This window comes from Mastomys coucha, unplaced genomic scaffold (genome assembly GCF_008632895.1).
Source record: "Mastomys coucha isolate ucsf_1 unplaced genomic scaffold, UCSF_Mcou_1 pScaffold13, whole genome shotgun sequence".
Taxonomy (NCBI): domain Eukaryota; kingdom Metazoa; phylum Chordata; class Mammalia; order Rodentia; family Muridae; genus Mastomys; species Mastomys coucha.
Genome location: NW_022196895.1, coordinates 9,048,107 through 9,059,069, shown reverse-complemented (window position 1 = coordinate 9,059,069; position 10,963 = coordinate 9,048,107).

Genomic DNA, 10,963 nt, shown 5'->3' with positions numbered 1-10,963 from the left:
AGATGGCCGTGAGCCATCATGTGTGTGGCTGCTGGGAATTGGTTGGGCTCAGGATCTCTGCCGCCCTTGCTCACTCCTCCAGCCCCGCTCCCTCTGATGTAATTCATTGTAGCTGTCTTCAGACACACCAGAAGAGGGTGTCCGATCTCATTACTGGTGGTTTTGAGCCACCATGTGGTTGCTGGGATCCGAACTCAGGACCTTAGGAAGAGCAGTGAGTGCTCTTACCCGCTGAGCCATCTCGCCAGCCCCCTGGTTAATTGATTTTTGTTTGGGGTCTTTATTGATTTCATTTTGGATGGTCTTTTGGTCTATTTTTTTAAATGAAAATAATAAAATGAACCCAGGATTTATTTCTCTTTCTTTTCCTTCCTCCCCTACCCCCACTTTCTTTTCTGGTGACAGACAGTATGTCACCGTGTTGCCTAAGGCGATTTTGAACTTGTGGATTCTAGTGATCGTCCTGTCTCAGCCTACCCAATAATAACTAGACATACGGTTGCTTGCCAGCACTCTCAGCCGGACTCAGGGCTTGGAATTCCTAATTTGTGCTTCTAGGAGGATTCATTCTGAAAGGGCAAAAGGAGAAGATGCCCAGCTGCGGGACCAAGATTACAGATGTGTCCTGAGGACAAGAGGAGCTGCTAAGCTGGTCCTAGAGAGTGGGCGGAACAAACGTATGTACTTGAACGGCAACAACACAGGTGAACTGGACTTGGCCGGTATCTTAATGCTTCAGAGATGACTCAGGCCCCTCTGAGTCCTTCAGAACTCAGACGGAAAGGACACCTGTGTGCTCTCATTCTCAAGCACTTCTCTGAGGTCAAGAACCCAGACTTGCAAGCAGACTGACTCCCTGTGTGAAATTAAACTAGTTAACACCCCTTGGATATTAGTGTTTAGGCAACACTGTATCGCAGCAGATGCTCTTCACATCAAGCCTTGGGTTTCCTTTTCTTTGTCTTCCTCTACACCTTCCCCAGTAATGGCAGCTTTTCAGGGTACTCCTAGGAATACGAACTGAGATCAAAGTCCGGAGTCCTGTTTATTATTACGAATCTGTTAAACCCCTACTTGCTACTGGCTTGATTTCAGTGAAGGAACGTGTTGTAAAAGTTGCCCCCTTTCCTCATCAAAAACAATGGCAGCACTGCAGACCTGTAAGTGCTTGGGCCCTTAGCAGCAAGGAGAAGAATATAAACAAAACAGCAGAACGAAAGGCTTCGCTCCTTGTTCATAGCAGAATGCAAGGATGTTCTGCCTGTGGCCTCCAGACGGCAAATGTAACAATGAAACCCACCAACTCTGCTATCCTGATGGTTAGCTACATTACAAACCTGAAGATGCAAGGCATCTTTCAGGACTTCTTAAAATAAGAAAGCCTTATAGCTGGGCATGGTGGTACTGGCCTGAAATCCCAGCACTTGAAAGGATCACTGACTTCAAGGTCAAGCTGGCTACATATTGAAACTATGCCTTAAAAACAACAAAGGGCTACAGACACGATACACAGACCAGTGAAACAGAAGAGAGACCCAGAAATAAGCCCACATGGCTATAGCTAACCTTTGACAGCAGGGTTAAAAGTGTACTTTGGGTAAAGGCAGCCTCTTCAAAAACTAGTTCGTAGAAAACTGGATCTCTACCTGTAAAAGGATGAAACTAGATCCACTGCTCTCACCCTGCACAAAATCCAACTCAAAATGGGTCAGACCTTAATAAAAGCTGAAGTTCTGACCATACTAAAAGAAAACAGGCAACACATGTTGAGATAGAGTCACAGGAGAACTTTTCCGAATGGCCTCTAGCAGCAGAGAGGAAAGGCCCAAAGACGCACGAGTGGGCTTGCATGAAATTACAGCACCTGAGCCTAGAGACACAGCTCAGTGGTAGAATGGTGGCCCTGAATGCTCAAGGCCCTCAGCCGATCCCTGCTGATGCAAGCCATGCCCTCAAAAGAGAAAGATACTTCAAGATCAGCAAAAAAAAAAAAAAAAAAAAAAGCTTCTGCCCAGTAACTATATGAGAGAAAATCTTTGTTGGCTATATATGCACTCAATAGGGGATTGATATCTACAATCTATAAAGAACTCTAAAAGCAAAATCACTGAAAGAATGCTACTGAGTTAATAAATGGACCAAGGAGCTAAACAGACAGGTCTCAAAGGAGGAAATACAAATGGCTAATAGCTGTCAGAGATTGCAAATTACAATGACTTTGAGATTCCATCTTGGCCCAGCCAGAATGGCTATGATCCAGAATAACAGGGCTTAGGAAAAGGCTCAGTCAGTAAAGTGCTTGCCTTTGCAAGTGTGAGGGCCTGAGTTTGACCCTCCCGGAACCCATGTAAAACAAGCCAGGTTCCAGTGACGGCACTTGGAACTCTAGCACCGAGGAGGTGGAAACAGGCTGGTCTCCGAGACTTTCTGGCTACCAGAGCCTGGCTGAATTACTGTTCCCCAGGTTGAGGAGAGTCCCAAGGAATGGCACTTGTGGTTGACCTCCAGCCTGACACCCTCTCCACCCCCATACATGCAGAATCAAGCAAGAAGGAATGTTGGTGAGAATGTTGAGAAGGAAGAAACTGATGCTGCTCATGGACATGTAAGCTGATACAGTCACGATGAAAGTCAGTTGCTCTGTGATCGAACTACATACAGCATTCCTGGGGTAGTTATCCAAAAGAGTCTAAGCTATACATCACAACAATGCCTGAACACCCATAGTCATTGTTGTACCACTCACGGGAACCAGCCTTGATGGCCATTACTAGACAAAGAACCGTGTGCATCTACACAGTTGACTCTTCTTTCGTTGTGAAAGTGAATGTGTAGTACCAGGAAACGGAACTGTGTGCATCTACACTGCTGAGTCTTGTTCAGTTGTGAAAGTGAATGTGTTGTGCCAGGGTATGTTTATAAAACTCCCAAAAAGACCACCAAGGAGCCCATTCCGATGCAATTGCATTTAGGGTCTCTTTACTCAAGTTCAAGCTTGGGCTCCCCGCCAACTCTGATACAGCAGGAAGGTGTGTTTCAGGCAAGCATTTATAGAAGCAAGAAGGGGGTATCTAGCCTGGTACACATCTGATTTGGGGACCATTGTGGCCTTTAACATAATTGGCTGGTGCTAGTGCTGGGAACCAAACCATAAACTTAACTTCTGCTTTCCTCCTGATTGGTGGAAGTGAAGTGCCAGGGGCAGGCTTGTAACCTGGAGGTCCAGATTTGTTTGGGAGTAACCTGGAAACTGGTGCTAGACGCAGGTCTTGTTGCAGGGGTAGCCTGGAAACTGGTGCTAGGAACCAGCCTGTTAGTTGAGTTCAACCTTAGGTCAGGTTGTCTCAGATGGAGTCCAAACTGAAAAGATTTGGTCTCTCACATGAAATGATGTCGATCTCTGCCTTTAAAACATCTAAGAATCAGAAGGACACGTATCACTTTCTTTCCGATATAGAGTCTGCCTTTAAGCTTATACATGTTAATATGTCTAAGGATGTGAACAGCGACTATAAAAGCAGAGGAAGGAGTTTGAACAGGGAACAGAGTCAGGGACAAGAGAAGGTAAAGGAATATATGTGTCATAAAAACATAACTGGAACTATTTTGTGGAGGAAGGAGACCTTCCCGGGAGTGAGGGGGTGGGGCAAAAGAGCATTCGGAAAGCAGCGGGAGGGGGGGTGAGAATGAGGTATAACATATCTGCATAAAAAGCCACAATCCAATACGTTTCTCTGTATATAAAACAAACAATAATTTTTTTTTTAAAGTAGAAAAATTTTCTCTTCTTCTATAACCTATTTCGGGAGAATCTCACCAAGTAAATTTCTTTTCTTTCTTTCTTTCTTTCTTTTTTTTTTTTTTTTTGAGACAGGGTTTCTCTGTATACCCCTGGCTGTCCTGGAACTCACTCTGTAGACCAGGCTGGCCTCAAACTCAGAAATCCACCTGCCTCTGCCTCCCAAATGCTGGGATTAAAGGCGTGCGCCACCACCGCCCGGCTTCAAGTGAATTTCTTAACAAACACTTCTCCAAGTTATTGCAGATCTACGTACGTAACTGTAAGTGCAGACTTTTCACTAGTGTGAAATGATTGACCATGCTGACCCAAAATCCACTCTAGATCAAACACAGAAGGTGAACACCCCTTGGCCAAGGACTTCCCTCAGGTACTGAATATAGGAAAACAAAGATCCAGCGTTGCTTTTTTTTTTTTTTTTTTTTTTTTTTTTTTTTGTCTGTAGATATGGAAGTCAGGAAGCTTACTTGAGTCCTTGTCACCATAACATGTCCCAAAATCCAGGCACGGGCAGCCGCCCTCCCTCCGCTCCCTTTCAAGTGTAGGCATCCCTGCTCCGGGGCACTGGGTCTAAGGGTGCTTTTTGGAGCAGAGATCCTCATTTGACCTGTGACCTGTAACAGACCAGAGCCTTCGAAGCCCATAATCCTCAGTGCTAACTACACTGGAGTGGAGTTCTAGGCCTGGTTGGCCCCAATGTTTTCTCTCCCTTCAGGCAGAACCCAGCTTTGCTTGGAACCTTGACAATGGTGCCGGTTAGGGCACTCCCCGGTACTTAGTTCTGCCAAAAGCTCTGTGAAGAATTCACATTCCAATCCCATGACCTTCCTCCCAGCTCTTGCTTCGGACACTCCAGTTTGGCTTTTATTCAAACTATGTGCTTGGGCAGCAGAGGCGCTTTTACACATTTGCTGTGAGGAGAGGCTCCTTTTTCCTCCCCTTGGTGTGCGTTACTGCAAGCCTCAGTTCTGAGATAAAAGAAAGCCTACACCTATGAAATAGCACCATTCCTTTTCAATGGCCCTTCTTCCTGCCAGCCTATAGCGATACCCCGCTAGGCAAGTGGGTGGAAGCCATTATTTTCATTATGTAGATTGGTGAAAAATCGGAAAATGAGTAATGAGACATCTTGCTAGGGCTTACTGGGGAGTTTAAGAAATGGAACACGCCTCCTCTTGACTTGTAGTTGCTAATTAATCTGCCAAAGATTTTAAGTGAAATTAATAAATAGCTTCTAAAATAATCTTGTTACAGCCCTTTCCCATTTTCGGTCACTTTAGGCTTAAGGATTTGAATGCTCCTGAATAGTTTCTATAGCCAACAGGGTAAAAATACTCAAGTCTCACAGTCAGCCATCCTGTACTGACTTGTTTCTGAGTGTAGAATACATCATTTCTGGGGCGGGAATCTTGGTAAGAATCTTTCAAACAGGCCCAAATAAAGAGAGAGTTTGCATTTGAAGAGACTTCAGAGTCTCCCATGTTAAAATTTGATCCCTGGCAGAACATTTAACTAGTTCACTAAATACTGGAGCCTTCCAATGACAGGGCCCTGTGAAGGGAATTGCATTGTTAGCCTCTCCGAAGGGTCTCTCCAAATTTATATCCCTATGTTGTTCCTTCTTCTGCCGAGTATGAACTGGACTCTGGGCTTTGTTCAGTCAAGGAGACCGAGCAAGCTCGGTGCCTGCAGAAGTTTAACCGTCTCTTGTCTCCAGAAGTTTTGGAACTCAGATCCCAAGGCGTAAGTAAATCCAGTGATGGAGCACAGCTTTCTTGCATACTATAGAGCCCCGCAAGCCCTCAGAGGGCAATCCCTGTGTGAGAAACCTCGACCAAAGCAGCCGAGCTTCTCAGCGCATCTCAGGCCAGATTGCTAAATTATGAGCATTTGGGAGGGTTCTGGGGACCCTCTCTCTTTCAGACTTTAACCACCGAATATCTCCCACCCCTGAAAGCTGCTGGTGTAGATGAGGACTTACATGCATCATGGATCATTCAGACACATGAACGCCAAAAGGAATTGATCAAAACCACCTACTATCATTGTGGGTTTTGTTCTCACAAGTTATAAAGTATCGGAAGTGACAGAATATTCTTTCTGGAAGATTTTACTCACAGACTCTTCTGGGAAACTGAAAAAAAATCTCAGAATCCCATGTTTACATTTATAACATACAGTGCATGTGGGAAAAGAAAATTTTTTCTTTCATTATTTTTCTTTACTTATCTGGCCTTTTCCTGGATAAGTATCTAGGGAAAAGGAAAATTTATCTCTTGAGTCTCATGCACTGTGTTTTGCTCTTGCCTAAATGTTCCATTAATTCCATTCCAAGTTTAAAAAAAAAAAAAAACTTATTGGGGCTATGTTTTCTGCCAAGCCATCAAGAACAGTGCCAGAAGAGACCATTCTTCAAACATAGACTCCTTTAGCTGATTCTCTGCAACTTCTCCAAGGCCAGCTCAGCACTCAGGCAACCCTGGAGACATGCCTTGTCTCTGCAGAGCTCCCCCTGTGAGGCCTAGCCTTGGGTGCGCAGCATCTTGCTGGGGATCTATCTCTATGGCTTCTAGTTCCGATCTTCTCTTTGGAGTTCTTGTTGGTCTGCAAAGGAAGTACTTGTCTGTTGCATTTACATTGGACAAGGGAGGTGAGTTTGAATCAAAAACCATTATCAGGCATGAAACTCCACTAAGAGAGTGAGCAGGACATTCGGACAGCCATCGGAGAAGCTGGTTTCTTAGTTCTGGTGATCACTGTGGCCTGTGACAGTGAGCCAGGCTGTGACTGTCTGTGGTACTCCATACAGCAGTGACACACCTAAATGTACATGACCTAACTGTGAACATGGTTAAACAACTTAACATCGCTGTGCCATCCAACTATGCAGCTACTTTTCTCATGACCAGTTGTATATTGTAAGTTACAAAATATCGACCGCCAGCAATGTGGACCTTATTTTATTGGTCTTTCTCCCTGGGAAGTTAAAAAAGTGACCTCAGTAAATGACCTTCCAGCTTCAGGACTAAGGCAGCGTGGGAACAGCACAAACACTCAAAACCATTCGTCAATGGTTGGGTGGTACTTGGTAAGTCATATCTAATTTAAATCTTTCCTATTCACTCGCCTGTATATATGACAAGTTTGTGACCCCTTTAAAGGCATGAAACAGCCTGCCTAACTCCCTCAGACTCAGGATGGGTAATTAAACCCAAGTTTGAACAGCTCAGGTGAAATGACACATTTGCTTAAGTGAACTCTGATTCGCCCACTTCACCATAGTGCCTTCTAATTTAGCTGTCTCTACACAGAGACACGGTATAAGGAAGCTTTAATAATACGAATTTAATAGAACTAAGTGCGTGACTCATTCATTATAAAGAGCAAATGCGTCACTAGGTTATTTCAGGTGACACCCAAACCCTACATTTAGTACTACAAGCCATGCTCCTTGAAGCTGTTTGTCTTCAAAATTACTCTCAGTTCAGTGGGAAAGCACTTCTGATGTGTTAGGATAGCGGCTCGCATCTGGACACAGCACACACTAGGCCCAAACAGTTCCATGTGTAAGAGGTCTTATTGTGTGAGAGAGAGAGAGAGAGAGATACGGGGTGGTGGTGGAAAGACAAGAGGGGGACAGAGAAAGAGGGAGGGGCAATATATATATACATACACATATATGAATGGTGACGTGGTCACAGGTAAAGGTGGGAGGTGAGCCCGATGGGTTCTGGGAATATGGTGGCTGTTGCCTTGGCAACAGGTCTGTGAGGCCCACCTATGTGACATTACAGGTTCTGGAGGTCCTGTTGCCAACAACTTCCCTAGCAGAACCAAGACCCTGAGTTCAGTCCTTGTCACTGGAATAAAAATGTCCTCTAGCCCGGAGCACTTTTGCAGCTCAATCTTACACTGAGGAGGCCTTGGTGAGGCGTACGAACTACAGTTATGAACTGTATGAACTACATATACATATGAACTACATACATACATATGAACTTCATATATATACATACGAACTACAGTTATAAATGTCTTCCTCCCTTTAGCACAGTGGCTCTCAACCTTCCTAAGGCTGCGACCCTTCGATACAGCTCCTCAAACTGTAACTGATTTCATTGCTGCTTCACAATTGGAATTTTGCTACTGTTATGAATCACAATGTAAATATCTGATATGTGACCCTTGTGAAAGGGTCATTCACCCCTAAAGAGGTTGTGACCCACAGGTTGACAACCACTGCCTTGGCACATCAGTCTTGGGACAATCTTGCTTTTTTTTTTTATTAGATATTTTCTTTATTTACATTTCAAATGATATCCCATTTCCCAGGTTCCTCTCCGGGAAAAAAAAAAAACCCTATTTCCTTCCCCCCACCCCTCTGTTCACCAACCCACCCTCTCCCGAATCCTGGCCCTGGCCCTGGCATTCCTTTACACTGGGGCATAGAACCTTCACAGGACCAAGGGTCTCTCCTCCCATAGATGACCAACTAGGTCATCCTCTGCTACATATACAGCTGGAGCCATGAGTCCCACCATGTGTACTCTTTGGTTGGTGATTTAGTCCCTGGGAGCTCTGAGGGTACTGGTTATTTCATATTGTTGTTCCTCCTAAGGGGCTGCAAACCCCTTTAGCTCCTTGGGTCCTTTGTCTAGCTCCTTCATTAGGGACCCTGTGCTCAGTCCAATGGATGGCTGTGAGCCTCTATTTCTGTATTAGTCCGGTACTGGCAGGACCTCTCAGGAGACAGCTATATCAGGCTCCTGTCATCCAGTGCTTGCTGGCATCCACAATAGTGTCTGGGTTTGGTGATTGTATATGGAAGGATTCCCAGGTGGGGCAATCTGTGGATGGTCATTCCTTCAGTCTCTGCTCCATACTTTGTCTCTGCAACTCCTTCCATGGATATTTTGTTCCCCCTTCTAAGAAGGATCAAAGTATCCACACTTTGGTCTTCCTTCTTCTAGAGTTTCTTGTGGCTTGCTTCTTATTTTTCTCTGCTGTGGGCCCTAGACCCATGAATCAGCTTACTACCGGGTAGCTGTTTGTATTCTAATGCTAATTAGTTCCCCCCAAATCAGTTTGCACCAGAGGGCCTGAATGTAGCTTCTGGGACCCTGCCCCCAGTTAATTCTGATTGGTAAATAAAGATACAAGTAGCCAATAGCTTGGAGAGAAAAACGAGAAAAGGGGAAGAGGAGGGGGTGGAGGAGGGGGAGGGAGAGGTAGAGGGAGACAAGATTTAGTTTTCTTGGGCTTGGGAAAAGGAGAAAGGAGGAAGGAGGTGTGGACAGGAGAGAGGAGCTGAGCCGCCATGTAAGGGGGCCAAGAGGATGTCACCCAGAGGGCTGCTCAATTGGGTCAGGAACAGCCAAGATGGAATGTAGAAATTAGTAAGTAATAACTCAGGATTATTGACAGGAGGTAGATTCTAGCAGCATGGAGGTTAGGCAGTCGCCCAGCTTTTGTGTTGTTCAGGGCATATGAAAATATAAAGCCTGTTGATGGGAGGATGAATGAAGATGGCATAGTAACTATAAATGTGAATGTATATTCCCACGATGGAATATTATTCAGCTACCAAAAGAAGAGCTAAGACAACATGGATGGGCCTGGGAAACATTATTTAGGTGAAATAAATAAGACACTGCCTTCAGCTGTATAAATGAAATTAAGATGTCTAATACACAGAATTGGAAGACAATGGTTGGTGGTTGTCAGGGATGCGGAGGCGGAATTATGGGGAGAGCTTGGTCAAAGGGTATAAACTCTGGCTTATAAATTGGTTCAAGTTCTTGAGTTCAAAAGTGCAATATGGGTAGTCATGAATGTGTTAATTGGTTTTACTGCAGTGACCATGATACAATGCATACATACATCCAAGGACAAGCATCATGCCATGTGTCTGTGACCCTAGCCCTCAGGAGGCTAAGACGGGGAATCATGAGTTCTACGGCAGCCTGAGCTATAAGGCAAGAGTCTGTCTCAAAATACAGACAATCGAAGTTGCAGGAGAGAGACTCTGAGATGGTATGCTTCCTGTGAATGTGGTGCAGTAAACAGACAGACACACACACACACACACACACACACACACACACACACACACACAGCCCTAGCCAGGCATGGTATTACATGCCTATAGAGCCAGAACTTGGGAGGCAGAAGCTGGCATGGTGCTGCAAAACGGCCCCCTGATTATATGTGGTATGTTTGAGGCTAACCATGGCTATAGAATGAGACTCAATCTCAAAACTAAAAGAAATGGATGATTAAAATTTAAACACCCTGATGGAACGTGAGCACCTCATCTTCCTCCAGTGAAAGCTGGCCTGCTATGTGCAGCTATAGGGATCCATCTGACCTTTGCATCTGAATGTCCATCTGGAATCCGGCCTCAGATCCCACTTTCTCAGAACTGGAAGCTTTCCTTGCTCTTATGTTCCTTGGTGATGATGGCTTTTCTACTCCCACCTGCAGGTCTCCTTTAATCAGATATCGCCTCTGCTACCCATCGATCTTTACCTTGCCAGAGTCTCGGAGCACTGGAGGGCCCTAAGGAGAGCTCCTCACCCTCACCTTTTCTGGTCAGGTGGTCTGCTACGACCACTCCATACTAGCTGTCCCAGGCATCTTTGGGACACTGAAACAGCCTCCAGGCTTATCATTTTCCATTCAGGGCTTCCAGGTTCCTTGCTAATTCTGAAGGATCCTGACTAGTACCAGGTGTGGCCACTTGTCTGGCTTCTGGGTCACCCTCTGAGCCCCAGCACCAACAGGACTTGTCTATGGAGCACTAAGGCATTAGTTCCAGCCTAGGCATGACACGACACAGTCAACTGAAGATCAATGTGATAAGCTGTGTTGCCTAGAGCTGTCGATCAATCGATCATGGCTTTTCTCTGAGCTTCGCTAATGTTGCTCATCCAATGAAGTCTCTTGGATTTCTCACCCAGACCCTCCCACTATTTGTTTATGGTTGCCTCCTCAGCCAGAGAATCCCACACTCTCATAAACGACATTAAAAATCACTTGTGCTCCCTAAATGGTTGTGCCTGAGTTTTGCTCAGCCTGCATTTCTTTGAGAAGGAAGAGTTGGAAGGAGGGGAGGTGCTGTCTTAAATGTGGCTAAACTCTGTTGTTCTGCTTAAGAATTCCAGA